The sequence below is a fragment of the Bos mutus genome, chromosome 3 (genome assembly GCF_027580195.1).
Source record: "Bos mutus isolate GX-2022 chromosome 3, NWIPB_WYAK_1.1, whole genome shotgun sequence".
NCBI lineage: Eukaryota > Metazoa > Chordata > Mammalia > Artiodactyla > Bovidae > Bos > Bos mutus.
This window is the reverse complement of record NC_091619.1, coordinates 79049958-79063370: the sequence shown is the minus strand read 5'-3', so window position 1 is coordinate 79063370 and position 13413 is coordinate 79049958.

The window sequence follows — 13413 nt, the reverse complement described above, 5'->3', positions numbered from 1 at the left end:
AAAGTACTTAATTATAACTGTTTCTTAGAGTGGATGGGCAAGAGGCAACAAAAGTGAGGCAAGAGAAAGAGACAGGGGTTGGACCATGCACACAATTGCAGGCTAGGTGAGAAGTGATAGCGACCAGACGAAAGCAGAGAAGACAAAACTGAATGGATTCAAGGGTTACATAGGAGGCTGAATTGATGCGAGTAGATGATGAATTACACTGTAGGAGAGAGGGGTCAGGGGTCTGGATGGCCTGAGGGATACGGGGGCATTTACTGAGGTGAGGGGTAAGAAATTTGGGATGGGATGTTGCTACTAATCCCCACAGTTTGTCTCACTTTTTAGTGGCAGACTTCATATCCATTTTAACCTGATTGCAAATGAATTAATCTGGGTTCTGGAGGTAGACAGACTTGACTCAAAACTGCTCCACCACCTACGGGCTATGAGATATGACCTTGGGAAAATCACTTAACCTCTTTGAGCTTCGTCTCCCTCATCATATTTCACAGAGTTGCTGTTGGAGTCAAATACTAAACTATATATAAAGTGCTTCTCACAGTGCTGCATTCAGTAAATGCTAACTACAATTACTGCGTTGAAAGTGGTGGAAAGAGAAAGGAAGAACATTAGACCCAGATGCCGTTCAGAAAATTCAGGAGTTAAAACTAGACAGGAGCTTAGGGAGGAAGAGAAGACACAGGGTCTGAGGAAATGTAGTAGACTAGGGCCCCTAGACCATTGTCCCATCTCTCCTGAGACGCTTCTTCCCAGTGAGAGGCTGACCAGAGATGCATTTGCTCCCTGCCCCAGAAACACATTCTGACCTGCTTCCCTCTGCCCCTAATTGTTCCTCAGTATTTGTCTTTTCATCTGTTTCTCAAACTCCCAGCACTGCTTTCTGAAAATATATACATTAACAACTTCCTTCCTTCAACAAGAAAGAGCGCAGGTCCTATGGCACTGCCCTTGGGTGCCTGCTCTGAAACCAAACCTCCCAGATTCCCATCTGACCACTGGTTAAGTCAAGTGACTTAATCTGTTGTGACCTCAATTTCAGAGGGAGTCAGTGAGAATTCAACGAGTCAATATTTTTAAAACTGGTAGAACAATTGCTGGTCCAAGCACACCTTTAGAAAATGTTAGCCACTATGACAGCATCAGCAGAAAGACTAGTGAGCCACGATGGTGCCTTCTCAAGCCGTTAGGTCCTGAACGGAAAGTGAAGTGAAGTTGCTCAGTTGTGTCCAACTCTTTGTGACCCCATGGACTGTAGCTCACCAGGCTCCTCTGTCCATGGAATTTTCCAGGCAAGAGTACTGGAGTGGGTTGCCATTTCCTTCTCCAGGGGATCTTCCTGACTCATGGATCAAATCCGGGTCTCCCTCATTGCAGGCAGATGCTTTACCATCTGAGCCACCTGAACAGAAGTGGTGTCCAAACCAATGGGTAATAAGAGAGGACAGTGGTCCTGGGTGCCCCCTGCTGGGATGATAGACACAGCAATACTTGTCAGTTTCTGGGTGTTATTTCATTTCAGCTCACAATTCATGGGGCGGGTATTTGAAGTTAAAGAACCCTGTTGGGATTAGAACCCAAGACTTCATGAGGTTCTTAGTAACATTTTTAGTCTATTGGGGAAAAAATATTGGTAGATCAGAGATAAGTTAAAAAATCAGTTGGGAGCCCACAGATAGCTAGAATCCACAAACAGCACTCCCTAGTAAACCTGGGAATTAAAAAGAGTAGGAAACCATCATTCTGCTGTCCTGGGAGAAGCTGCAGGGAGATTCTCTCATCTGTACAATGACAGCTGTCTCTCTTGCCCCTGCAGTGCCCCCAGCCTGGCAGGGGGATCGAATCCGCCAGCCTCTTCCTCCTCTCCCAGCTGGGCTGATCTGGAAGGCCGCCAGCCTAACAGCCAGAGCATTTGAGGAGGCCTGATTTTAATAAATTCCTGTTTCTTGTAGCAAACCGGTTTTTCAGTGCCTTTTTAACTCAACCATTCTTGATCATATCAGGACTTAAAACTGGCAGTCAGCTTGGCAGCTTGTGTGCAAATTGTATACAATGGCAGATTGTTTAGCATTTATTATGATCCAGAGCAACTGAAGGCAAAGGGAGGGAAGGAAAGCAAAGAAAGTAAAAGAAAAAAAAAAAAAAAGTCCAAATCTCATATATAATTACATAATACAGTGAAGTCACAATTCTCTTTAAGGAAAATATAGAGTCAATTAGTCTCTCTCACACACATATCAACTATGAAAGGGACAAATGATGAATTCTAAGTTGATGCCTTTTCCCTTTTCTTCTTCTTCTTTGCAACACATTTCATATCCAAGGAGACTTGTTGTTCTGTCACTAACTCATGTCCGACTCTTTGTGACCCCATGGACTGCAGCACTTTAGTCTGCAGGAAGTCAGTCTTCCCTGTCCTTTACCATCTCCCGGAGTTTGTTCAAACTCTTGTCTATTGAGTCAGTGATGCCATCCAACCATCTCATCCTTTGTCATCCCCCTCTCCCCCTTGACTTCAATCTTTCCCAGCATCAGGGTCTTTTCCAATGAGTCGACCCTTTGTCTCAAGTGACCAAAGTATTGAAGCTTCAGCTTCAGCACCAGTCCTGCCAATGAACATTCAGGGTTGATATCCTACTGGTTTGATCTCCTTGTTGTCCAAGGAACTCTTAAGAATCTTCTGAAAGAGTCATAAATCAAATCCCGAAGGAAAATAGCATGTTTAAAGCATATTAGAGACAAGGAAGAGAAATGAGAGTGGGTCTGAGAGGGCCAAGGAGAGGACGAAAAAACCCAAATGAGTAACAAGTATCAGCACATTAAAATTATTGGGTTGAGGGAGAACATGAAATTAGACATGATGTGAATTGAATGGTTAGAAAGTGTCCTACTTCATTCCTATGTGCTCAGAAAAAGTGCTACCTGTGATCTATGTTTTCGGCTTCCCTTTCCCAGTTTTATCAAACATCTCTACGCTTTTCTAGACCTGTCGCGGGTGGTCGCAAAGACAAGCGTTTCAGGGCATCCTGTTCTAGTCCCTGCCCTCAAGTGCTAGACAGACTAACCCTCCTCTTCTCCCATTTCTCACGCTCACTAGCTCCATGCTCTGTGCTCAAAGCCTGCATCCGAAATAACCAGAGAAACTAGGGAGTGTTTATAGATGTTAATATGCCCCAGGTTGTGTTTGCATTGTTCTGAAGGGAAGGAAGTGTATAGTTGTTCTATCAGAATTCTAGGCACCCAGGCAGTTCTGCTGGGGAGAAGTTAGCTGTGAGCAGTTCAGCTGTGTCCAATCAGGCCTATCACAGGGAGACCTAGGGCTCATTTACAGTAGAATCGATCTTGTTGTGTATGTGTCATTACTAAGGGCAAGGCAGAGGCTTACTGGCAGCCAGGGCATGCTTTGAATGTGATGCAGGGTTCATGACAACGGTCTGAAAAAATCAGAATGTACTCACTGAAAGGATGTAGAATCCTAATGAGGGTAGATTTTTAAGTCACTTACTTATTATGGATTCCAGTGTCGAGAGATAGCTATGCAGGCAAGTGAAAAAACACAAGTAAATTAAGCCAGGAATAGGTTTGGATACATGGTAGGGTCAAAAGCTAGTTAGGTGGGAAGTGGAGTAGGGGTAAGGAAATGGAATAGAAATTTTAATTCTACTAACCAATTTCCTATTGAACACCATTATGTCCTTGGCATTGTATTAGATTCAAAAGTATAGGTCTTGAAACTTACCATCAATATTTTAGTCTCTTTTGGGGTGGGAGGGTGAAGGTTGCACAATCCAGCGCATAACCCAATGAGAAATGGATTGTTAACTGAGGCACGAGTTGGAAACGAAAACATAGGAATCAGGTGAGAAACTTTTAAAAAACATATTCTAGACCTCATGACTCAGAATCTCTGAGATGAGCTGAGATGAAAATGGGCTTCCCTGGGGTTAAAACCTTCCCAAGGACATTCAGGTGTGTACCCTGATTATGAGCCGCTGAATTAGACCAGCCCTTTCTATACCTGATCATGAGAATCACCTGAATTGCTTCTTGAGTTTAGATTCCCTGGTTCCACCCACCTCCCGAGTTGCTAATTCAGAAGCCCTGGCACAGGGCACAGAAATACGTGTTTCTAACAACTACTCCAAGTAATTTATATAAACAGGTAAATTTGAAGAATACCAAGTTAGCTAATACTTCCTTCTTCAAGAACTACTCATTGAGCACCTTCTATTGTGCTGAATGCCAGGAAAACAGAGGAATTCTATCCTTCCAGCCTGCCGAAGCCCACAGAGAAGGCAAATACAAGGGAGGTGCAATGAAGGGCTGGGTGAGGAGTGAACAGAGGTTTTATAAGGACTATGGTCAAAGGAGATTTGTTGAAAAGGATGAGAGTTCAACTGGACTGTGAAGCATTTGGTTCTACAGAAAAGAAGGAAGATGTCAGATGGACAAAGGTCAGGTGAGTGTGGCTTGTTCTGAAACTTGGAGAAGTGAGCACTGGCATGGCTGCCTCTTTGTGAGGAACGGGCGGTCATCATATTTAATAGGAGAACCGCAGGATGGTCAAAGTATGGGCTCGAGGATTAGAGCCTGTGTTGGACTGTCCGCTGTGTCCCTAAGATGCTAGAACCCACAGGTACTGGGTTATCTTACTGTAAAATGGAAATAGCAATAGGCAACCTATTAGTGACATTTAGTGAGCAAGTATGCTACCTACCCAGAGAAGGCAAAGGCACAGGCACCCCACTCCAGTACTCTTGCCTGGAGAATCCCATGGACAGAGGAGCCTCGTAAGCTGCAGTCCATGGGGTTGCGAAGAGTCGGGCACAACTGAGCAACCTCACTTTCACTTTTCACTTTCACGCATTGGAGAAGGAAATGGCAACCCACTCCAATATTCTTGCCTGGAGAATCCCAGGGATGGGGGAGCCTGGTGGGCTGCCGTCTGTGAGGTCCCACAGAGTCGGACACGACTGAAGCAACTTAGCAGCAGCAGCAGCATGCTACCTACCAGCTCAGCGGTAAAGAATCTGCCTGCCAATGCAGGATACGCAGATTCAGTCCCTGAGTCAGGAAAGTCCCCTGGAGGAGGAAATGTCAACCCACTCCAGTATTCTTGTCTGGGAAATCTCAAGGACAGAAGAGCTTGGTGGGCTATAGTCCATGGGGGTCACAAAACATCAGACATGACTGAGCAACTATAGCATAGGTATATAGCATGCAACTATAGGGAGCAGCAGCATGCTACCTAGTATTTCATATAAGTACTCCATAAATGTCATTATATTTTACAATGTTTACTGCTTACAGAGCGCTAGGGGCATTACATTCTGTTTCTTGTGTTTATTCTGAGTGCTTGAGTGTTCTTTCTAAAACTTTGCACAAAGCTTTATATTTGCCAAGTGCTGCAGTCCTTATTATTTATTGTTTCTCACATCAAGGGTCCAAGGTCTCAGCACTTAACTTGAGAAAGTGGTATTAGAATGCCTTGGGGATCTGCTTGAGGGTCAGGGAAGCTTTTCAGCATCCTAAACATAAATATCTTCCAAGTAAAAGCATTGATTGGAAGCCCGGATGGATAAAATTGCTGCAAACTTAAAGACTTCTGGGTAAAAGGGGAAGAGCTTTGTGGAGCCTTCAATGACATGCGGCAGCATTATGCTAACCCTCTCCCCGAATCCCGTCTACTGCATTATCTACTGCTTCTTACTGTGGTTCAGTGTCCAAGAAGGTCCCCCATCCCACAACCAGGTGGGAGTCATATGATCCCTGCTTACTTGTCAAAAAATAGGTTTGATTTCTGGAGAGGTCACATTGGTGGCTGAAGGTCACAAAGCTATTAAGTTGCAGAGTCAGTATTCAAACCGGTCTTCATATCTATCTTCATTGCCCTTTTAAGCTTTCTGGGAAATATGGCATTTGAAAGTAATTTTTAAATAAAGTAGGTATTGATGGAAACACTCAAATAGCACAGAAGTGCTTGAATCAGGGAGCAAAGTTACCTCCCCACTTCCTCTCAGAGAAAATCACTGCTCCAGTTTGATGACATCCTGTTAGGCACTGCCTGGTGCCGGTAAGCATGTGCACATGTAAATCTGCATCATGTCTTCTTTGAAAAAGTAAGAAGTCTCCTTCTAGTCATACAATTCTGTAACCTACTGTATTTCCCCTAAACAATGCATCCCAGGGAGTTTTAACATATAGATCAGCCTGCTGACCTTCAAATTTATTTTCCAAGGCACAGAAATGTATTCAACCAATTCCTTATTAATGAGCATTTAAGTTGCTTTGATTTATCTTATTCTTTTTTTATTAAAGTATAGTTGATTTACAACATCATATTAGTTTCATGTGTAGCATGGTGATTCAGTTATGCAAACACACATGGATATATATTCTTTTTTAAAATTCTTTTCCCTTATAGGCTATTATAAAATATTTAGTCCTCTGAGCCATATAGTAGATCCTTGTTGATTATATATTTTATAAATAGTAGTGTATATATTAATCCCAAACTCCTGATTTATCCCCCCTTGCAATGGCACCCCACTCCAGCACTCTTGCCTGGAGAATCCCATGGACGGAGGAGCCTGGTGGGCCACAGTCCATGGGGTCGCTAAGAGTCGGACAAGACTCAGCGACTTCACTTTCCCTTTTCACTTTCATGCATTGAAGAAGGAAATGGCAACCCACTCCAGTGTTCTTGCCTGGAGAATCCCAGGGACGGGGGAGCCTGGTGGGCTGCTGTCTATGGGGTCGCACAGAGTCGGACACGACTGACATTACTTAGCAGCAGCCCTTGAATAACTATGTTTGCTATGTCTGTGAGTCTGTTTCTGTTTTGTAAATAAGTTCATTTGTATCTTTTCTTTTTAGATTTGTAGTTAGTACTGTGCATTGTGATTTATTTTATTCTGTGAAAAAGTATTTCTTTAACTATTGTTGGCCATGTATCTTTTTGAACTAGTACTATTATGGGGGAGATTCCTAGAAATTGAGTTGCTGGATCAAAAGGAAGATTTGCCTTTTATTTTTATGGATATTTCCAAGTGCTGAATAGCTCTCTAAAGTGTTTGTCTCAATTTATTATTACACCAACAGAATACAATGTGATTATCCCATAATCTCAGCACCACTAAGTATTACTAATCTTTTAAATTTTTCTAGTGTGATAAGTGAGGTGTTCATTCATTGACTCTTCGTTCATTCAATCAACACAAATGCCTACCATGTGACAGAAACAATTTTAGCTCCTGGAGATACTTCAGTGTAAAACACAAAGTCTCTGTCCATACAAAGATTAACTGTTTTAGGATAGAAAGGGTAATATATGTAATAACAAATATATACTGGATATATGATGGGTCAGGTGGCAATAAGTGTTGTGGAGAAAAATAACTGTATAATGGTAATAAGGAGTGAGGGAAGGAGGGTTAGAATTTAGTACAGCATGCACAGAGAAGCCCTGTTCATACTTGAGCAGACATCTGAATGAAATAAGGGACTGAGTCAAGCCTTTGCTAAGGGAAGAATCTTCCTGGTTCAGAGCACAGAAAGTGCTACCAAAAGCCCCAGGACAGGAGCCCACCTGGTCTCTTTGAGAGCAGTGAAAAGGAGCTATGGCTGGACTCAAGTGAGCATGTGGGGGACGGGTGGAGAGGTGTCATGTAAAAGCCTTTGGTTTTAACTCCAAATGAAAAGAAAATCTTTGGAGTGTTTCAAGCCAAGGCAAGGCATATTTTAAAGGATTGCCCTTGCTCCTGGGTGGTGAATAGACCGTCCAGGCAAGGTGGGGCAAAGGTGGGCGGTAGCTAAGAGATGAGTGAGGAGACAACGCAAAAATCTAAGGGAAGTGAGGTGGTAGTTTAGCCCAGGGTGGTAACAGGGGAGGCAAGCAGAAGGATCAGATAATTTTGAATGTTGAGCTTACAGGATTTGCTGATGCTTTGAATATAGGATATGAGAAAACCAGGTATATCAAGAATGCCCCCAGGATTAGGGGGCTGAACAACAGAACATCATTGCCATTTCCTAAGATAGGGGCAATTGCCAGAGGAACAGGTTTGGGGTTGGTGGGAAATCGAGAGTTTAGTTTTGGTCATGGTAAGTCTATGAAGAGACTAACAAGCCGACCATGCAGATGACCCCCAGGAGTTCCCTCTGAGTTGCCTGGTGATGAGCTAGCTGGGATGGCTGGTTCCCAGTGCCCCTTGAAGAAGCTCAGGGCTCCAGATACTGTCAATATGACTGCCATCTGGGAGAGTGGAAGAGCAACAGGAGAAGAGAGATGTAGTAGTAGGAATGCTCTTGGTCACATGCATTGTTTGTTTAGTAGCCAAGTTCAGCTGCGTGTGTGTATGTGTCCATCACACACTAGGACTGGCTTAGATATTCTTGGGCTCCATGTACCTCTGCGTCTAGGAATAAGACATCTTTTTTGTTTGTTTTCTAGTTTTTATTGGAGTATAGTTGCTTTACAGTGTTGTGTTAGTTTCTGCTGTACAGCAAAGTGAATCAGCTATATATGTACAAGCATCCCCTCATTTTTGGATTTCCTTCCTGTTTCAGTCACCACAGAGAATTGAGTAGAGTTCCTGTGCTCTTCAGTAGGTTTTCATTAATTATCTCTTTTATACATAGTATTGTGTATATGAGAATTAGACATCTTTGAATTAAACTTTTTATAATGTGACTATTTGGGGATTGTCTATACTTATTTTCTCCTCTTTACTAGGAAAAATTTACTATACTCTGCTTTTGATACAGCTTCTAATCTAGGCTGAAAAGCACAGGGGATAGGCTGATGCTGACCAGGGACTGGCTTCTCCACTCATCAACCAATTTCATCCTGTAAAAAATATAAGAGAAGGTGCTTATAGTCGTGCCATATATTGTCTGAACCTTATGTCAGGGACAGTTACATTTTAGATGAATCCATCTTCACACATCCCTCCTTTATTAAGCACATTCTTATGTGTCAGGAACCAGAGGAAAATAAGACCTAGTTCCCTGTCCTAGTTCGATAAAGGAGACAAGCTTATAAACATAATATAATAAAATGAGGAAAATGTAATTTAAAATATTATAGAAACACAGAGAATGAAAACCTAATCGATTCTGATGGAGTTTGGAACGCTTCCAATGGAAGTGAAATAGCCAAGTCATAAAGATGAGAGGGGATTGTCCAGGTAAATGGGAAGAAAGTCCGTTGCTGGTAGAGGAGATAATTAGGGTAGAGGTAAGAAACGACAGAGAGTACATGCAGAACTATACATGCGATGATGTTCCTGGAGTTCGAGGCCAAAAATGGCAAGCCATGGGCTGAGGACTCCAGCAAGAACCACCAGTGATGGAGGTCTCCTGTACTAGATCCAAGAGCTTGGACTTCATCCAGGGCTTAGGATTCCAGTGAAGGATTTACCTGTGATATGGGCAGGTCAGCCTTCACCTACAGGACAAATTGACATATTATTGGACTTAACATTATTTAAAGATGTCCTGCCCTTTTGTATTATATAAGAAAAGCAGAATAATACTGTAAATCAAGTGATGGACTTGAAGCCTCATTCCTCTTCTACTTTCCATATGAACTTGCGCTAGTTAACAACTCTGAACCACAATTTCCTCATCTGTAAAACTGGGATAATAATCTTCATATACTTCATGGAATTTTTGTGAGATCCAAATGAATAATAATGTTCATAAAGGCCTTTTATAAGAGGTAATATTATAATTCAAATTAAAGTTATCAGTTCAGTTCAGTCATTCAGTCATGTCCGACTCTTTGCGACCCCATGAACTGCAGCACGCCAGGCCTCCCTGTCCATCACCAACTCCGGGAGTCCTAATAACACTTTTCAAGCAATTCTATATATCAATGTTATTTGTGTATACATTTGTCTTTACTGTGAGATCCTAGAAGCATTTATCCATCTTTATGCCCTCATAATGTGTGGCATCTTGTTTTATATTGACTATGTAGATGCATAAATAATGATTATTTAATTGAATCAGTGTTGGCGGTCACTTATCTTCCTTGTTGCTAAATTTTATAATGTAACACCTAGAGCATCGGAAGGTAAGTCTAAGTAGTATATACAACAGTTCTCAGATGTTTCTAGAGAAAACAAGTCTTATGCATTTGTTTATTTGGCTTTCTGTTTAGAATTAATGCTCTCCCTCCTTCTAAAAATGTATGAAGCATCTTGCATGATTAAACAAAATGTTAAAGGACCATGAACATCAAAACAAAATCAATCCCATTAAAATGAACAAAGGAATTCAAAAAGTAGATGAATATTATCAAGCACCTTGAATGGGTTAGTTTCTGCATTTAAGACCATTAGTGCTGAAAGCATCAGTGATTCTTTTTTATTTGTTTAATTTTTCCATAGTGGACAGTAATTTTCAGGGAAGGGAAACAATCTATTATTTCATCTCATGCCAGAATCTCAGATTTTTTTTGTTCCAAGTGTTGATCAATTTAATCTCCAGATTCTACTGCAACTGTATAGAAAGTGTTTTGGTGAACTTCCTGTCACTGGACCTTGAAAGTGGCATTTTTTTGTTATTGAGCTGTATTTTTGAGACAATGGTGCCTTAAAAGCTTGGTACATGGTTAAAACACTGCAGGATTCTCTTGGAAAAACATATTACAGCCTCATTAAAACTGCATTAGTTTATCATGATTTACAGTGAGAAAACTAGGAAATAAATTATTGAGTATCTTATTAACACAAAAGAATTCTGTCACGCTAAATTATGAACTGTAGTTTAAGGCTTCAACTGTAGGCTTCAGAAGCAGAATATATAAGAGATGTTCTTCAAATGCCCCACTACCCAAGAATGGTCATAGGACTCTTGAATATCAGTATCTGGAGAAAGAATATGTGGTTCCTACTAGGCTCTTCACAAATTATTTCTACATAAATGGGACTTAACTTCACAAAGTTGTTATAAGAGAGAAATAATGTGTGTAGGGCCTGGTACATATCTATGGAAGGGAACTGATGAGCTTTTAGTCTCCTTAACACTTCTAAAAATCAAGCTTTTATTGACACAGCTGGAAAATCCACAGAAAGAAGAACAAGCCAACAGCTATAGAGCACCTACTAGTTGTCAGCATAGTATATATATCTATTTACTCTTCACAACTACTTGCTCAGCAAACTATTTTTGCAGTGAAGAAACTGAGACTCTGAGGGATAGAGAATTTACCCGAGTTAGTTAGGGACAGAGTGTGTCTGATCTATCTGACTTCAGAGAACATCCACTTCACCATACAGCTTCTACACTGAAATAGCTCATTTATCCCTCATGCTTGGGAAAAGAGGTATCAAGATAACTGAAGTTTTCCCTTTAGGCACAGAAAATCTTAAATGGAAATAATTCTAGAATACATTGCTTTTCTACTTTAAAAACCAGGACATGCTGAAGGGAGATTAACTTTTTAAAAAAATAAAAGATTATTGTATAAATGAAGGACTAGTTCACTTATGCATAGGTATAGGTTGACTAGAACTCACATGACTGCCTCCCCATGGCTGTGAGATAGACCCTACGGTCAGTCATTTTGTACTGTTCTGGGCAGGATCAACAACTTAGTGAAGATCAAGTGACAAGATAGAAAGATTCTGAGCCCCAGAAAACTTCACAAAGAAGAGCCAACAAACTGTTTATATGCTTACACACCAAAAAAAAAAAAAAAAGACTATACCCAGTGTTGGTAAAGTTTTTTTTTGTAAAGGATCATGCAGTAAATATTTTGGCTTTGCAAGCCACATGATTGGTGTCATGACTACAAATGCTGCTGTCATAGCACAAAAGTAGCCCTAGATGATTCATAAGTAAATGAGTGTGGGTATGTTCTAATAAAACTTTATTTATAAAGACAGGTAATGGGCCAGATTTGGCCCCAAGGCCATGGTTTTCTGACTCTTGATTTATATAATTGAAAGCATACTCTTTTAGGTCTGTCAGAACAAATGAACCTATATTCTAAGTTAAGTGCAAACCTGAAACTTGTTAAATCTATTTTCCTTACCATCTGGTTGCTATCTAGACATTTTTCTTTTTCCTCATGGATGTGGAGAGAAATAGTTTCAGTTGTATGACCTCCTACATAAAGTAATATGATCATCTTTCTACACAATTATTCATTGCATGAAAGATCAAAGTAGCTTCTCCCTTCAGTCAAAAGAATCCACATCTTCATAGTTTTTATCTATTTATTATTTTGTATTTTGGCAGAACTCAAGCATGATACTTTTTAGTATCAGAATCCCCATTACAACCTTGTCAGTTTCAACCCATTTTCCTTTATTTTATAAACATTATCAGTCACACATGTCAGGCAGTGAGTTAATTTTCTTTCTATCACTTATTGCTCTGCAAAGTGAGAAATTTAATTTAGGTGGTCTTCCCTGGTGGCTCAGATGGTAAAGAATCTGCCTGCAATGCAGGAGACGCAAGTTCAATCCCTGGGTCAAGAAGATCCCCTAGAAAGAAATGGCAACCCACTCCAGTATTTTTGCCTGGCGAATTCCATGGACAGAGGAGCCTGGCAGGTTCCATGGGGTCACAAAGAATCAGACATGACTGGGTGACTAACACTTTCTTTCTTTCAAAAATTTATTCCTTGTGAATTTTTAAAAGACATATATTAAAACAGTCATTTCTGAAGCTATAGCATCAATAGACTTCCCATCTTAGTTTCCATTTATGGGGCTTAGTTTTCTGAGCCTCTGTAGTTATATCCAAGTTTATTATAGTAACCTGAGAATGTACAGTTTTTACGTGTATAACTGAGGGTTTATTATAAAACAGAACTAATACATGACTTCATGAGAAAATGTATGATACCTATATTTGGGATCTTTCTACATTTAAAATTCAATTATCTGTGGCTGTGATGGAGAAAGTAATATCAGAACAAACAAATAAGCAGAAAATTTAGATTAAAAAGCAGAAGAGCAACCAGATAAGTAACAAATCTAGATTAAAAAAATAAAACCAAAAATAAGCAAAAAAAAAAAAAAAAATATATATATATATATATATCTCTCTGCAGGAAGCCATTGAGAGACAGCTAGAATGTGAGGATCAAAGTACTAGAGAGAAGGAAATGTTACTATTTCTAAATGAGTTCATTTGTGTCATACTTTAGATTCCAAATATGTGACATCATATATTATTTGTCTTTCTCTTTCTGACTTCATTTAGTATGATAATCTCTATGTCCATCAAGTTGCTGCAAATGACATTAATTCATTATTTCTTATGTCAGAGTAATATTCCATTATATACATATATATATATGTATGTATATATATGAAATTGAACGGTTCTATGAAGACCTACAAGACCTTCTAGAATTAACACCCCAAAAAGATCTCCTTTTCATTATAG